Source organism: Scyliorhinus torazame, chromosome 5, assembly GCF_047496885.1.
Source record: "Scyliorhinus torazame isolate Kashiwa2021f chromosome 5, sScyTor2.1, whole genome shotgun sequence".
Taxonomy (NCBI): Eukaryota; Metazoa; Chordata; class Chondrichthyes; order Carcharhiniformes; family Scyliorhinidae; genus Scyliorhinus; species Scyliorhinus torazame.
The window spans coordinates 309,780,077-309,794,385 of NC_092711.1; positions in this window are offsets into that span (position 1 = coordinate 309,780,077).

Here is a 14,309-nt window from a genome sequence, read left to right on the forward strand (position 1 = left end):
GCCTCCTCCCCCTCCCTCCCCGCATCCACACCCCCCCCGCCTACTCCCCCACCCCCCCTCGCCTCCCCACCACCCCTCGCCTCCCCCACTCACCAACCCCCTCGCCTCCCCCACTTCCCCCCCTCGCCTCCCCCACTCCCCCCCTCCCTCGCCTCCCCCACTCCCCCCCCTCGCCTCCCCACTCCCCCCCCTTGCCTCCCCCACACCCCCCCCTCACCGCCCACACTCCCCCCCCCCCCTCGCCTCCCCCACTCTCCCCCCCTCGCCTCCCCCACTCTCCCCCCTCGCCTCCCCCACACACTCCCCTCGCCTCCCCCACACACTCCCCTCGCCTCCCCCACACCCCCCCTCGCCTCCCCCACTGCCCCCCCTCGCCTCCCCCACTGCCCCCCCTCGCCCCCCCTCCCCACTACCCCCCCTCGCCTCCCCCACTACCCCCCCTCGCCTCCCTCTCTCGCCTCCCCTCCCCCACTCCCTCTCGCCTCTCCCCCCTCCTCACCTCCCCTCTCCCTCCTCCCCTCCCCGCCCCACCTCCCCCACCCTCGTCTACCCCACTCCCCCCCCTCACCTCCCCCACTCGCCTCCCCCCTCTCGCCTCCCCCCTCTCGCCCCCTCGCCTCCCCCCTCTCCCCCCCTCGCCTCCCCCTCTCCCCCCCTCGCCTCCCCCTCTCCCCCCCTCGCCTCCCCCACTCCCCCCCCTCGCCTCCCCCACTCCCCCCCCCCCTCGCCTCCCCCACCCCCCCTCGCCTCCCCCACCCCCCCCAGCCTCCCCCACTCCGCCCCCCTCGCCTCCCACTCCCCCCTCGCCTCCCCCACACACTCCCCTCGCCTCCCCCACAGCCCCCCTCGCCTCCCCCACCCCCCCCCTCGACTCCCCCACACACTCCCCTCGCCTCCCCCACTGCCCCCCCTCGCCCCCCCCTCCCCACTACCCCCACTAGCCCCCCCCTCGCCTCCCCCACTCCCTCTCGCCTCCCTCCCTCCCCCCCTCTTCACCTCCCTCCCCCCCGCTTCACCTCCCTCCCCCCCGCTTCACCTCCCTCCCCCCCGCTTCACCTCCCTCCCCCCCGCTTCACCTCCCTCCCCCCCGCTTCACCTCCCTCCCCCCCGCTTCACCTCCCTCCCCCCCGCTTCACCTCCCTCCCCCCCGCTTCACCTCCCTCCCCCCCTCTTCACCTCCCTCCCCCCCTCTTCACCTCCCCGCCCCCCTCGCCTCCCCCACCCCCCCCCTCGCCTCCCCCACTCCCCCCCCTCGCCCACTCCCCCCCCTCGCCTCCCCCACCCCCCCCACCCCCCCCCCCACTCCCCCCCTCGCCTCCCCCACTCCCCCCCTCGCCTCCCCCACTCCCCCCTCGCCTCCCCCACTCCCCCTCTCGCCTCCCCCACTCTCCCCCCCACTTCACCCCCCCTCGCCTCCCCCACACACTCCCCTCGCCTCCCCCTCCCCCCCCTCGCCTCCCCCACTCCCCCCCTCGCCTCCCCCCCTCGCCTCCCCCACTCCCCCCCCTCGCCTCCCCCACTCCCCCCCTCCCCCCCCTCGCCTCCCCCACTCCCCCCCCCCTCGCCTCCCCCACTCCCCCCCCTCGCCTCCCCCACTCCCCCCCCCTCGCCTCCCCTACTCCCCCCCCCTCGCCTCCCCCACTCCCCCCCTCCCCCCCCTCGCCTCCCCCACTCCCCCCCCCTCGCCTCCCCCACTCCCCCCCTCGCCTCCCCCACTCCCCCCCCCTCGCCTCCCCTACTCCCCCCCCCTCGCCTCCCCCACTCCCCCCCTCGCCTCCCCCCCTCTTCACCACTCACCTCCCCTCTCCTCCCCTCCCCTACCCCCTCCTCACCTCCCCTCCACCCTCCTCACCTCCCCGCCCCCTCCTCACCTCCCCGCCCCCTCCTCACCTCCCCGCCCCCTCCTCACCTCCCCGCCCCCTCCCCTCCTCCCCACCACCTCCCCACCTCCTCGCCCCCTCCCCCCCCTCGCCTCCCCCTCTCCTCTCCCACTCCCCCCCCTCGCCTCCCCCACTCCCCCCTCGCCTCCCCCACTCCCCCTCCTCGCCTCCCCCACTCCCCCCTCGCCTCCCCCACTCTCCCCCCCACTTCACCCCCCCTCGCCTCCCCCACTCTCCCGCCCTCGCCTCCCCCACACACTCCCCTCGCCTCCCCCACACACTCCCCTCGCCTCCCCCACACACTCCCCTCGCCTCCCCCACTCCCCCCCCCTCGCCTCCCCCACTCCCCCCCCTCGCCTACCCCACTCGCCTCCCCCACTGCCCCCCCTCGACCCCCCTCCCCACTACCCCCACTAGCCCCTCGCCTCCCCCACTACCCCCCTCGCCTCCCCCACTACCCCCCCTCGCCTCCCCCACTACCCCCCCTCGCCTCCCCCACTCCCTCTCGCCTCCCCCACTCCCTCTCGCCTCCCCCACTCCCTCTCGCCTCCCCCACTCCCTCTCGCCTCCCCCACTCCCTCTCGCCTCCCCTCCCCGCCCCCACCCCACCTCCCCCACCCTCGCCTCCCCCACTCCCCCCCCTCGCCTCCCCCCCCTCGCCCCACCCACTCCCCCCCGCCTCCCCCACTCCCCCCGCGCCTCCCCCACTCCCCCCTCGCCTCCCCCTCTCCCCGCCCCCTCGCCTCCCCCACTCTCCCCCCCTCGCCTCCCCCACTCCCCCCCCCCTCGCCTCCCCCACACTCCCCTCGCCTCCCCACACCCCCACTCCCCCCCCTCGCCTCCCCCACTGCCCCCCCTCGCCCCCCCCTCACCACTACCCCCACTACCCCCCCTTGCCTCCCCCACTACCCCCCCTCGCCTTCCCCCCGCCTCCCCTCCCCCTCCTCGCCTCCCCTCCCCCCTCCTCGCCTCCCCTCCCCCCTCCTCGCCGCCCCTCCCCTCCCACCGCCCCTCCCCCCTTCACCGCCCCTCCCCCCTTCACCGCCCCTCCCCCCTTCACCGCCCCTCCCCCCTTCACCGCCCCTCCCCCCTTCACCGCCCCTCCCCCCTTCACCGCCCCTCCCCCCTTCACCGCCCCTCCCCCCTTCACCGCCCCTCCCCCCTTCACCGCCCCTCCCCCCTTCACCGCCCCTCCCCCCCTTCACCGCCCCTCCCCCCCTTCACCGCCCCTCCCCCCCTTCACCGCCCCTCCCCCCCTTCACCGCCCCTCCCCCCCTTCACCGCCCCTCCCCCCCTTCACCGCCCCTCCCCCCCTTCACCGCCCCTCCCCCCCTTCACCGCCCCTCCCCCCCTTCACCGCCCCTCCCCCCTTCACCGCCCCTCCCCCCTTCACCGCCCCTCCCCCCTTCACCGCCCCTCCCCCCACTCCTCCCCTCCCCCCCCACTCCTCCCCTCCCCCCCCACTCCTCCCCTCCCCCCCCACTCCTCCCCTCCCCCCCCACTCCTCCCCCCCACTCCTCCCCTCCGCCCCCACTCCTCCCCTCCCCCCCCACTCCTCCCCTCCCCTCCCCCCCCACTCCTCCCCTCCCCTCCCCCCCCACTCCTCCCCTCCCCTCCCCCCCCACTCCTCCCCTCCCCTCCCCCCCCACTCCTCCCCTCCCCCCCCCCCCACTCCTCCCCTCCCCCCCCCCCCACTCCTCCCCTCCCCCCCACTCCTCCCCTACCCCCCCACTCCTCCCCTACCCCCCCACTCCTCCCCTACCCCCCACTCCTCCCCTACCCCCCCACTCCTCCCCTCCCTCCCCCCCACTCCTCACCTCCCTCCCCCCTCTTCACCTCCCTCCCCCCTCTTCACCTCCCTCCCCCCCTCTTCACCACTCACCTCCCCTCTCCTCCCCTCCCCTACCCCCTCCTCACCTCCCCTCCACCCCCTCCTCTCCCCCCTCCTCACCTCCCCCTCCTCACCTCCCCGCCCCCTCCCCACCTCCCCGCCCCCTCCCCTCCCCCACTCCCCCCCCTCGCCTCCCCCACTCCCCCCCCCTCGCCTCCCCCTCTCCCCCCCTCGCCTCCCCCTCGCATCCCCCACTCCCCCCCCTCACCCCCCCTCGCCTCCCCCACTCACCCCCCTCGCCTCCCCCACTCTCCCCCCCCCTCCCCCCTCCTCACCTCACCTCCCTCCCCCCCTCTTCACCTCCCTCCCCCCTCTTCACCTCCCTCCCCCCTCTTCACCTCCCTCCCCCCCTCTTCACCTCCCTCCCCCCCTCTTCACCTCCCTCCCCCCCTCTTCACCACTCTCCTCCCCTCCCCTACCCCCTCCTCACCTCCCCTCCACCCTCCTCACCTCCCCGCCCCCTCCTCACCTCCCCGCCCCCTCCTCACCTCCCCCACCCCCCCCCTCGCCTCCCCCACTCCCCCCCCTCGCCCACTCCCCCCCCTCGCCTCCCCCACCCCCCCCACCCCCCCCCCGCCTCCCCCACTCCCCCCCTCGCCTCCCCCACTCCCCCCCTCGCCTCCCCCACTCCCCCCTCGCCTCCACCACTCCCCCCTCGCCTCCCCCACTCCCCCTCTCGCCTCCCCCACTCTCCCCCCCACTTCACCCCCCCTCGCCTCCCCCACACACTCCCCTCGCCTCCCCCACACCCCCCTCGCCTCCCCCACTGCCCCCCCTCGCCCCCCCCTCCCCACTACCCCCACTACCCCCCCTCGCCTCCCCCACCCCCCCTCGCCTCCCCCTCCCCCCCCTCGCCTCCCCCACTCCACCCCTCGCCTCCCCCCCTCGCCTCCCCCACTCCCCCCCTCCCCCCCCTCGCCTCCCCCACTCCCCCCCCTCGCCTCCCCCACTCCCCCCCCTCGCCTCCCCCACTCCCCCCCCCTCGCCTCCCCTACTCCCCCCCCCTCGCCTCCCCCACTCCCCCCCTCGCCTCCCCCCCTCTTCACCACTCACCTCCCCTCTCCTCCCCTCCCCTACCCCCTCCTCACCTCCCCTCCACCCTCCTCACCTCCCCGCCCCCTCCTCACCTCCCCGCCCCCTCCTCACCTCCCCGCCCCCTCCTCACCTCCCCGCCCCCTCCCCACCTCCCCGCCCCCTCCCCTCCTCCCCACCACCTCCCCACCTCCTCGCCCCCTCCCCCCCCTCGCCTCCCCCTCTCCTCTCCCACTCCCCCCCCTCGCCTCCCCCACTCCCCCCTCGCCTCCCCCACTCCCCCCTCGCCTCCCCCACTCTCCCCCCCACTTCACCCCCCCTCGCCTCCCCCACTCTCCCGCCCTCGCCTCCCCCACACACTCCCCTCGCCTCCCCCACACACTCCCCTCGCCTCCCCCACACACTCCCCTCGCCTCCCCCACTCCCCCCCCCTCGCCTCCCCCACCCCCCCCCCTCGCCTACCCCACTCGCCTCCCCCACTGCCCCCCCTCGACCCCCCTCCCCACTACCCCCACTAGCCCCTCACCTCCCCCACTACCCCCCTCGCCTCCCCCACTACCCCCCCTCGCCTCCCCCACTACCCCCCCTCGCCTCCCCCACTCCCTCTCGCCTCCCCCACTCCCTCTCGCCTCCCCCACTCCCTCTCGCCTCCCCCACACTCCCCTCGCCTCCCCACACCCCCACTCCCCCCCCTCGCCTCCCCCACTGCCCCCCCTCGCCCCCCCCTCACCACTACCCCCACTACCCCCCCTTGCCTCCCCCACTACCCCCCCTCGCCTTCCCCCCGCCTCCCCTCCCCCTCCTCGCCTCCCCTCCCCCCTCCTCGCCTCCCCTCCCCCCTCCTCGCCGCCCCTCCCCCTCCCACCGCCCCTCCCCCTTCACCGCCCCTCCCCCCTTCACCGCCCCTCCCCCCTTCACCGCCCCTCCCCCCTTCACCGCCCCTCCCCCCTTCACCGCCCCTCCCCCCTTCACCGCCCCTCCCCCCTTCACCGCCCCTCCCCCCTTCACCGCCCCTCCCCCCTTCACCGCCCCTCCCCCCTTCACCGCCCCTCCCCCCTTCACCGCCCCTCCCCCCTTCACCGCCCCTCCCCCCTTCACCGCCCCTCCCCCCTTCACCGCCCCTCCCCCCTTCACCGCCCCTCCCCCCCTTCACCGCCCCTCCCCCCCTTCACCGCCCCTCCCCCCCTTCACCGCCCCTCCCCCCCTTCACCGCCCCTCCCCCCCTTCACCGCCCCTCCCCCCTTCACCGCCCCTCCCCCCTTCACCGCCCCTCCCCCCCACTCCTCCCCTCCCCCCCCACTCCTCCCCTCCCCCCCCCCACTCCTCCCCCCCACTCCTCCCCTCCCCCCCCACTCCTCCCCTCCCCCCCCACTCCTCCCCTCCCCTCCCCCCCCACTCCTCCCCTCCCCCCCACTCCTCCCCTACCCCCCCACTCCTCCCCTACCCCCCCACTCCTCCCCTACCCCCCACTCCTCCCCTACCCCCCCACTCCTCCCCTCCCTCCCCCCCACTCCTCACCTCCCTCCCCCCTCTTCACCTCCCTCCCCCCCTCTTCACCTCCCTCCCCCCTCTTCACCTCCCTCCCCCCCTCTTCACCACTCACCTCCCCTCTCCTCCCCTCCCCTACCCCCTCCTCACCTCCCCTCCACCCCCTCCTCACCTCCCCCTCCTCACCTCCCCGCCCCCTCCCCACCTCCCCGCCCCCTCCCCTCCCCCACTCCCCCCCCTCGCCTCCCCCACTCCCCCCCCCTCGCCTCCCCCTCTCCCCCCCTCGCCTCCCCCTCGCATCCCCCACTCCCCCCCCTCACCCCCCCTCGCCTCCCCCACTCACCCCCCTCGCCTCCCCCACTCTCCCCCCCCCTCCCCCCTCCTCACCTCACCTCCCTCCCCCCCTCTTCACCTCCCTCCCCCCCTCTTCACCTCCCTCCCCCCTCTTCACCTCCCTCCCCCCTCTTCACCTCCCTCCCCCCTCTTCACCTCCCTCCCCCCCTCTTCACCTCCCTCCCCCCCTCTTCACCTCCCTCCCCCCCCTCTTCACCACTCTCCTCCCCTCCCCTACCCCCTCCTCACCTCCCCTCCACCCTCCTCACCTCCCCGCCCCCTCCTCACCTCCCCGCCCCCTCCTCACCTCCCCCTCACCTCCCCGCCCCCTCCCCACCTCCCCGCCCCCTCCCCACCTCCCCGCCCCCTCCCCACCTCCCCGCCCCCTCCCCCACCTCCCCGCCCTCGCCTCCCCCACTCCCCCCCCTCGCCTCCCCCACTCCCCCCCCCTCGCCTCCCCCACTCCCCCCCCCTCGCCTCCCCCACTCCCCCCCCCTCGCCTCCCCCACTCCCCCCCCTCGCCTCCCCCACTCCCCCCCCTCGCCTCCCCCACTCCCCCCCCCTCGCCTCCCCCACTCCCCCCCTCGCCTCCCCCACTCCCCCCCCTCGCCTCCCCCACTCCCCCCCCTCGCCTCCCCCACTCCCCCCCCTCGCCTCCCCCACTCCCCCCCTCGCCTCCCCCACTCCCCCCCTCGCCTCCCCCACTCCCCCACTCGCCTCCCCCACTCCCCCCCCCTCGCCTCCCCCACTCCCCCCCCTCGCCCCCCCCCCTCGCCTCCCCCTCCTCGCCTCCCCCCCCCTCGCCTCCCCCCCTCCCCCCTCGCCTCCCCCACTCCCCCCCTCGCCTCCCCCACTCCCCCCCTCGCCTCCCCCACTCCCCCCCTCGCCTCCCCCACTCGCCCCCCCACTTCACCCCCCCCACTCTACCCCCCTCGCCTCCCCCACACACTCCCCTCGCCTCCCTCACACCCCCCCTCGCCTCCCTCACACCCCCCCTCGCCTCCCCCACTGGCCTCCCCCACTCCCCCCCCCCTCGCCTCCCCCACTGCCCCCCTCGCCCCCCTCCCCACTACCCCCCCCTCGCCTCCCCCACTGCCCCCCTCGCCCCCCCCTCCCCACTACCCCCACTACCCCCCCTCGCCTCCCCCGCCTCCCCCACTACCCCCCCTCGCCTCCCTCGCCTCCCCCCTCTCCCCCCCTCGCCTCCCCCACTCCCGTCCCTCGCCTCCCCCACTCCCGTCCCTCGCCTCCCCCACTCCCCCCCCACTCCCCCCCCTCGCCTCCCCCACTCCCCCCCCCCTCGCCTCCCCCACTCCCCCCCCTCGCCTCCCCCACCCGACTTCCCCCCCCTCGCCTCCCCCACTCTCCCCCCCTCCCCCCTCCTCACCTCACCTCCCTCCCCCCTCTTCACCTCCCTCCCCCCCTCTTCACCTCCCTCCCCCCCTCTTCACCTCCCTCCCCCCCCCTCTTCACCACTCACCTCCCCTCTCCTCTCCTCCCCCCTCCCCTCCCCCTCCTCACCTCCCCGCCCCCTCCTCACCTCCCCGCCCCCTCCCCACCTCCCCGCCCCCTCCTCACCTCCCCGCCCCCTCCTCACCTCCCCGCCCCCTCCCCACCTCCCCGCCCCCTCGCCTCCCCCACTCCTCCCCTCGCCTCCCCCACTCCCCCCCCCTCGCCTCCTCCACTCCCCCCCCTCTCCCCCCCTCCACCCCCTCGCCTCCCCCACCCCCCCCCCTCGCCTCCCCACTCCCCCCCTCGCCTCCCCCACTCCCCCCCCCTCGCCTCCCCCACTCTCCCCCCCCTCCCCCCTCCTCACCTCACCTCCCTCCCCCCTCTTCACCTCCCTCCCCCCTCTTCACCTCCCTCCCCACTCTTCACCTCCCTCCCCCCCTCTTCACCACTCACCTCCCCTCTCCTCCCCTCCCCTACCCCCTCCCCGCCCCCTCCTCACCTCCCCGCCCCCTCCTCACCTCCCCGCTCCCTCCCCACCTCCCCGCCCCCTCCCCCCCTCGCCTCCCCCTCTCCCCCCCCTCGCCTCCCCCACTCCCCCCCCTCGCCTCCCCCACTCCCCCCCCTCGCCTCCCCCACTCCCCCCCCTCGCCTCCCCCACTCCCCCCCCTCGCCTCCCCCACTCCCCCCCCCCCCCTCGCCTCCCCCACTCCCCCCACCCCCCCCTCGCCTCCCCCCCCTCGCCTCCCGCCCCTCGCCCCCCCCCACGCCTCCCCCCCCCCACGCCTCCCCCCTCCCCACCTCCCCGCCCCCTCCCCACCTCCCCACCTCCCCCCCACCTCCCCCCCCTCGCCTCCCCCTCTCCCACTCCCCCCCCTCGCCTCCCCCACTCCCCCCTCGCCTCCCCCACTCCCCCCCCTCGCCTCCCCCACTCCCCCCTCGCCTCCCCCACTCTCCCCCCCACTTCACCCCCCCTCGCCTCCCCCACTCTCCCGCCCTCGCCTCCCCCACACACTCCCCTCGCCTCCCCCACACACTCCCCTCGCCTCCCCCACACACTCCCCTCGCCTCCCCCACTCCCCCCCCCTCGCCTCCCCCACTCCCCCCCCTCGCCTCCCCCACTCCCCCCCCTCGCCTCCCCCACTCGCCTCCCCCACTGCCCCCCCTCGACCCCCCTCCCCACTACCCCCACTACCCCCCTCGCCTCCCCCACTACCCCCCTCGCCTCCCCCACTACCCCCCTCGCCTCCCCCACTCCCTCTCGCCTCCCCCACTCCCTCTCGCCTCCCCTCCCCGCCCCCACCCCACCTCCCCCACCCCACCTCCCCCACCCTCGCCTCCCCCACTCCCCCCCTCGCCCCACCCACTCCCCCCGCCTCCCCCACTCCCCCCCGCGCCTCCCCCACTCCCCCCTCGCCTCTCCCCTCTCCCCGCCCCCTCGCCTCCCCCACTCTCCCCCCCCTCGCCTCCCCCACTCTCCCCCCCTCGCCTCCCCCACTCCCCCCCCCCTCGCCTCCCCCACACTCCCCTCGCCTCCCCACACCCCCACTCCCCCCCCTCGCCTCCCCCACTGCCCCCCCTCGCCCCCCCCTCACCACTACCCCCACTACCCCCCCTTGCCTCCCCCACTACCCCCCCTCGCCTTCCCCCCCCGCCTCCCCTCCCCCCTCCTCGCCTCCCCTCCCCCCTCCTCGCCTCCCCTCCCCCCTCCTCGCCTCCCCTCCCCCCCCTTCACCGCCCCTCCCCCCCCTTCACCGCCCCTCCCCCCCTTCACCGCCCCTCCCCCCTTCACCGCCCCTCCCCCCTTCACCGCCCCTCCCCCCTTCACCGCCCCTCCCCCCTTCACCGCCCCTCCCCCTTCACCGCCCCTCCCCCCTTCACCGCCCCTCCCCCCTTCACCGCCCCTCCCCCCTTCACCGCCCCCCCCCCCTTCACCGCCCCTTCCCCCTTCACCGCCCCTCCCCCCTTCACCGCCCCTCCCCCCTTCACCGCCCCTCCCCCCTTCACCGCCCCTCCCCCCTTCACCGCCCCTCCCCCCTTCACCGCCCCTCCCCCCTTCACCGCCCCTCCCCCCTTCACCGCCCCTCCCCCCTTCACCGCCCCTCCCCCCTTCACCGCCCCTCCCCCCTTCACCGCCCCTCCCCCCCTTCACCGCCCCTCCCCCCCTTCACCTCCCCTCCCCCACACTCCTCCCCTCCCCCCCCACTCCTCCCCTCCCCCCCCCACTCCTCCCCTCCCCCCCCACTCCTCCCCTCCCCCCCCACTCCTCCCCTCCCCCCCCCCCACTCCTCCCCTCCCCCCCCCCACTCCTCCCCTCCCCCCCCCACTCCTCCCCTACCCCCCCACTCCTCCCCTACCCCCCCACTCCTCCCCTACCCCCCCACTCCTCCCCTACCCCCCCACTCCTCCCCTACCCCCCCACTCCTCCCCTACCCCCCCACTCCTCCCCTACCCCCCCACTCCTCCCCTCCCCCCCCCCACTCCTCCCCTCCCCCCCACTCCTCACCTCCCTCCCCCCCTCTTCACCTCCCTCCCCCCTCTTCACCTCCCTCCCCCCCTCTTCACCTCCCTCCCCCCCCCTCTTCACCACTCACCTCCCCTCTCCTCCCCCCTCCTCACCTCCCCTCCACCCCCTCCTCACCTCCCCGCCCCCTCCCCACCTCCCCGCCCCCTCCCCTCCCTCGCCTCCCCCACTCCCCCCCCCCTCGCCTCCCCCTCTCCCCCCCTCGCCTCCCCCTCGCATCCCCCACTCCCCCCCCTCCCCTCCCCCACTCACCCCCCTCGCCTCCCCCACTCACCCCCCTCGCCTCCCCCACTCTCCCCCCCTCCCCCCTCCTCACCTCCCTCCCCCCTCTTCACCTCCCTCCCCCCCTCTTCACCTCCCTCCCCCCCTCTTCACCTCCCTCCCCCCCTCTTCACCTCCCTCCCCCCCTCTTCACCTCCCTCCCCCCCTCTTCACCACTCTCCTCCCCTCCCCTACCCCCTCCTCACCTCCCCTCCACCCTCCTCACCTCCCCGCCCCCTCCTCACCTCCCCGCCCCCTCCTCACCTCCCCCTCACCTCCCCGCCCCCTCCCCACCTCCCCGCCCCCTCCCCACCTCCCCGCCCCCTCCCCCACCTCCCCGCCCCCTCCCCCACCTCCCCGCCCCCTCCCCCCCCCTCGCCTCCCCCACTCCCCCCCCTCGCCTCCCCCACTCCCCCCCCCTCGCCTCCCCCACTCCCCCCCCCTCGCCTCCCCCACTCCCCCCCCCTCGCCTCCCCCACTCCCCCCCCCTCGCCTCCCCCACTCCCCCCCCCTCGCCTCCCCCACTCCCCCCCCCTCGCCTCCCCCACTCCCCCCCCCTCGCCTCCCCCACTCCCCCCCCCCTCGCCTCCCCCACTCCCCCCCCCTCGCCTCCCCCACTCCCCCCCCCCTCGCCTCCCCCACTCCCCCCCCCTCGCCTCCCCCACTCCCCCCCCCTCGCCTCCCCCTCCCCCCCCCTCGCCTCCCCCACTCGCCTCCCCCACTCCCCCCCTCGCCTCCCCCACTCCCCCCCTCGCCTCCCCCACTCCCCCCCTCGCCTCCCCCACTCCCCCCCTCGCCTCCCCCACTCCCCCCCCCTCGCCTCCCCCCCTCGCCTCCCCCTCCTCGCCTCCCCCCCTCCCCCTCGCCTCCCCCACTCGCCTCCCCCACTCCCCCCCCTCGCCTCCCCCACTCCCCCCCTCGCCTCCCCCACTCCCCCCCCTCGCCTCCCCACTCGCCTCCCCCCCTCGCCTCCCCCCCTCGCCTCCCCCCCTCGCCTCCCCCCCTCGCCTCCCCCCCTCGCCTCCCCCCCTCGCCTCCCCCCCTCGCCTCCCCCCTCGCCTCCCCCCCTCGCCTCCCCCCCTCGCCTCCCCCCCTCGCCTCCCCCCCTCGCCTCCCCCCCTCGCCTCCCCCCCTCGCCTCCCCCCCTCGCCTCCCCCCCTCGCCTCCCCCCTCGCCTCCCCCCCTCGCCTCCCCCCCTCGCCTCCCCCCCTCGCCTCCCCCCCTCGCCTCCCCCCCTCGCCTCCCCCCCTCGCCTCCCCCCCTCGCCTCCCCCCCTCGCCTCCCCCCCTCGCCTCCCCCCCTCGCCTCCCCCACTCGCCTCCCCCACTCGCCTCCCCCACTCGCCTCCCCCACTCGCCTCCCCCACTCGCCTCCCCCACTCGCCTCCCCCCACTTCACCCCCCCCACTCTCCCCCCCCTCGCCTCCCCCACACACTCCCCTCGCCTCCCTCACACCCCCCCTCGCCTCCCCCACTCGCCTCCCCCACTCCCCCCCCTCGCCTCCCCCACTGCCCCCCTCGCCCCCCTCCCCACTACCCCCCCTCGCCTCCCCCACTGCCCCCCTCGCCCCCCCCTCCCCACTACCCCCACTACCCCCCCTCGCCTCCCCCACTACCCCCCTCGCCTCCCTCGCCTCCCCCCTCTCCCCCCCTCGCCTCCCCCCACTCCCCCCCCCTCGCCTCCCCCACTCCCCCCCCCCTCGCCTCCCCCACTCCCCCCCTCGCCTCCCCCACTCCCCCCCCTCGCCTCCCCCACTCCCCCCCCTCGCCTCCCCCACTCCCCCCCCTCGCCTCCCCCACTCCCCCCCCCTCGCCTCCCCCACTCCCCCCCTCGCCTCCCCCACTCCCCCCTCGCCTCCCCACTCCCCCCTCGCCTCCCCCACTCCCCCCCCTCGCCCCCCCCCTCGCCTCCCCCCCCTCGCCTCCCCCCCCTCGCCTCCCCCCCCCTCGCCTCCCCCCCTCCCCCCTCGCCTCCCCCACTCGCCTCCCCCACTCCCCCCCTCGCCTCCCCCACTCCCCCCCTCGCCTCCCCCACTCCCCCCCTCGCCTCCCCCACTCCCCCCTCGCCTCCCCCACTCCCCCCCTCGCCTCCCCCACTCCCCCCTCGCCTCCCCCACTCGCCTCCCCCACTCGCCTCCCCCACTTCACCCCCCCCACTTCACCCCCCCTCGCCTCCCTCACACCCCCCCTCGCCTCCCCCACTCCCCCCCCTCGCCTCCCCACGCCTCCCCACTGCCCCCCTCGCCCCCCTCCCCACTACCCCCCCTCGCCTCCCCCACTGCCCCCCCCCCTCCCCACTACCCCCACTACCCCCCCTCGCCTCCCCCACTACCCCCCTCGCCTCCCCCCTCTCCCCCCCTCGCCTCCCCCACTCCCGTCCCTCGCCTCCCCCACTCCCGTCCCTCGCCTCCCCCACTCCCCCCCCTCGCCTCCCCCACTCCCGTCCCTCGCCTCCCCCACTCCCGTCCCTCGCCTCCCCCACTCCCCCCCCTCGCCTCCCCCACTCCCGTCCCTCGCCTCCCCCACTCCCGTCCCTCGCCTCCCCCACTCCCCCCCTCGCCTCCCCCACTCCCGTCCCTCGCCTCCCCCACTCCCGTCCCTCGCCTCCCCCACTCCCCCCCCTCGCCTCCCCCACTCCCCCCCCCGACTTTCCCCCCCCTCGCCTCCCCCACTCCCCCCCCCTCGCCTCCCCCACTCTCCCCCCCTCCCCCCTCCTCACCTCACCTCCCTCCCCCCCTCTTCACCTCCCTCCCCCCCTCTTCACCTCCCTCCCCCCCTCTTCACCTCCCTCCCCCCCCTCTTCACCTCCCTCCCCCCCCTCTTCACCTCCCTCCCCCCCCTCTTCACCTCCCTCCCCCCCCTCTTCACCTCCCTCCCCCCCTCTTCACCACTCACCTCCCCTCTCCTCCCCTCCCCCCTCCCCTCCCCCTCCTCACCTCCCCTCCACCCCCTCACCTCCCTCCTCTCCCCCCTCCTCACCTCCCCGCCCCCTCCTCACCTCCCCGCCCCACCTCACCTCCCCGCCCCCTCCCCACCTCCCCGCCCCCTCCTCACCTCCCCCACTCCCCCCCCTCGCCTCCCCCACTCCCCCCCCCTCGCCTCCCCCACTCCCCCCCCCTCCACCCCCTCGCCTCCCCCCACCCCCCCCCCTCGCCTCCCCACTCCCCCCCTCGCCTCCCCCACTCCCCCCCCCTCGCCTCCCCCCTCCTCACCTCACCTCCCTCCCCCCTCTTCACCTCCCTCCCCCCTCTTCACCTCCCTCCCCCCTCTTCACCTCCCTCCCCCCTCTTCACCTCCCTCCCCCCTCTTCACCTCCCTCCCCCCTCTTCACCTCCCTCCCCCCTCTTCACCTCCCTCCCCCCTCTTCACCTCCCTCCCCCCTCTTCACCTCCCTCCCCCCCTCTTCACCACTCTCCTCCCCTCCCCTCCTCACCTCCCCTCCCCCCTCTCCC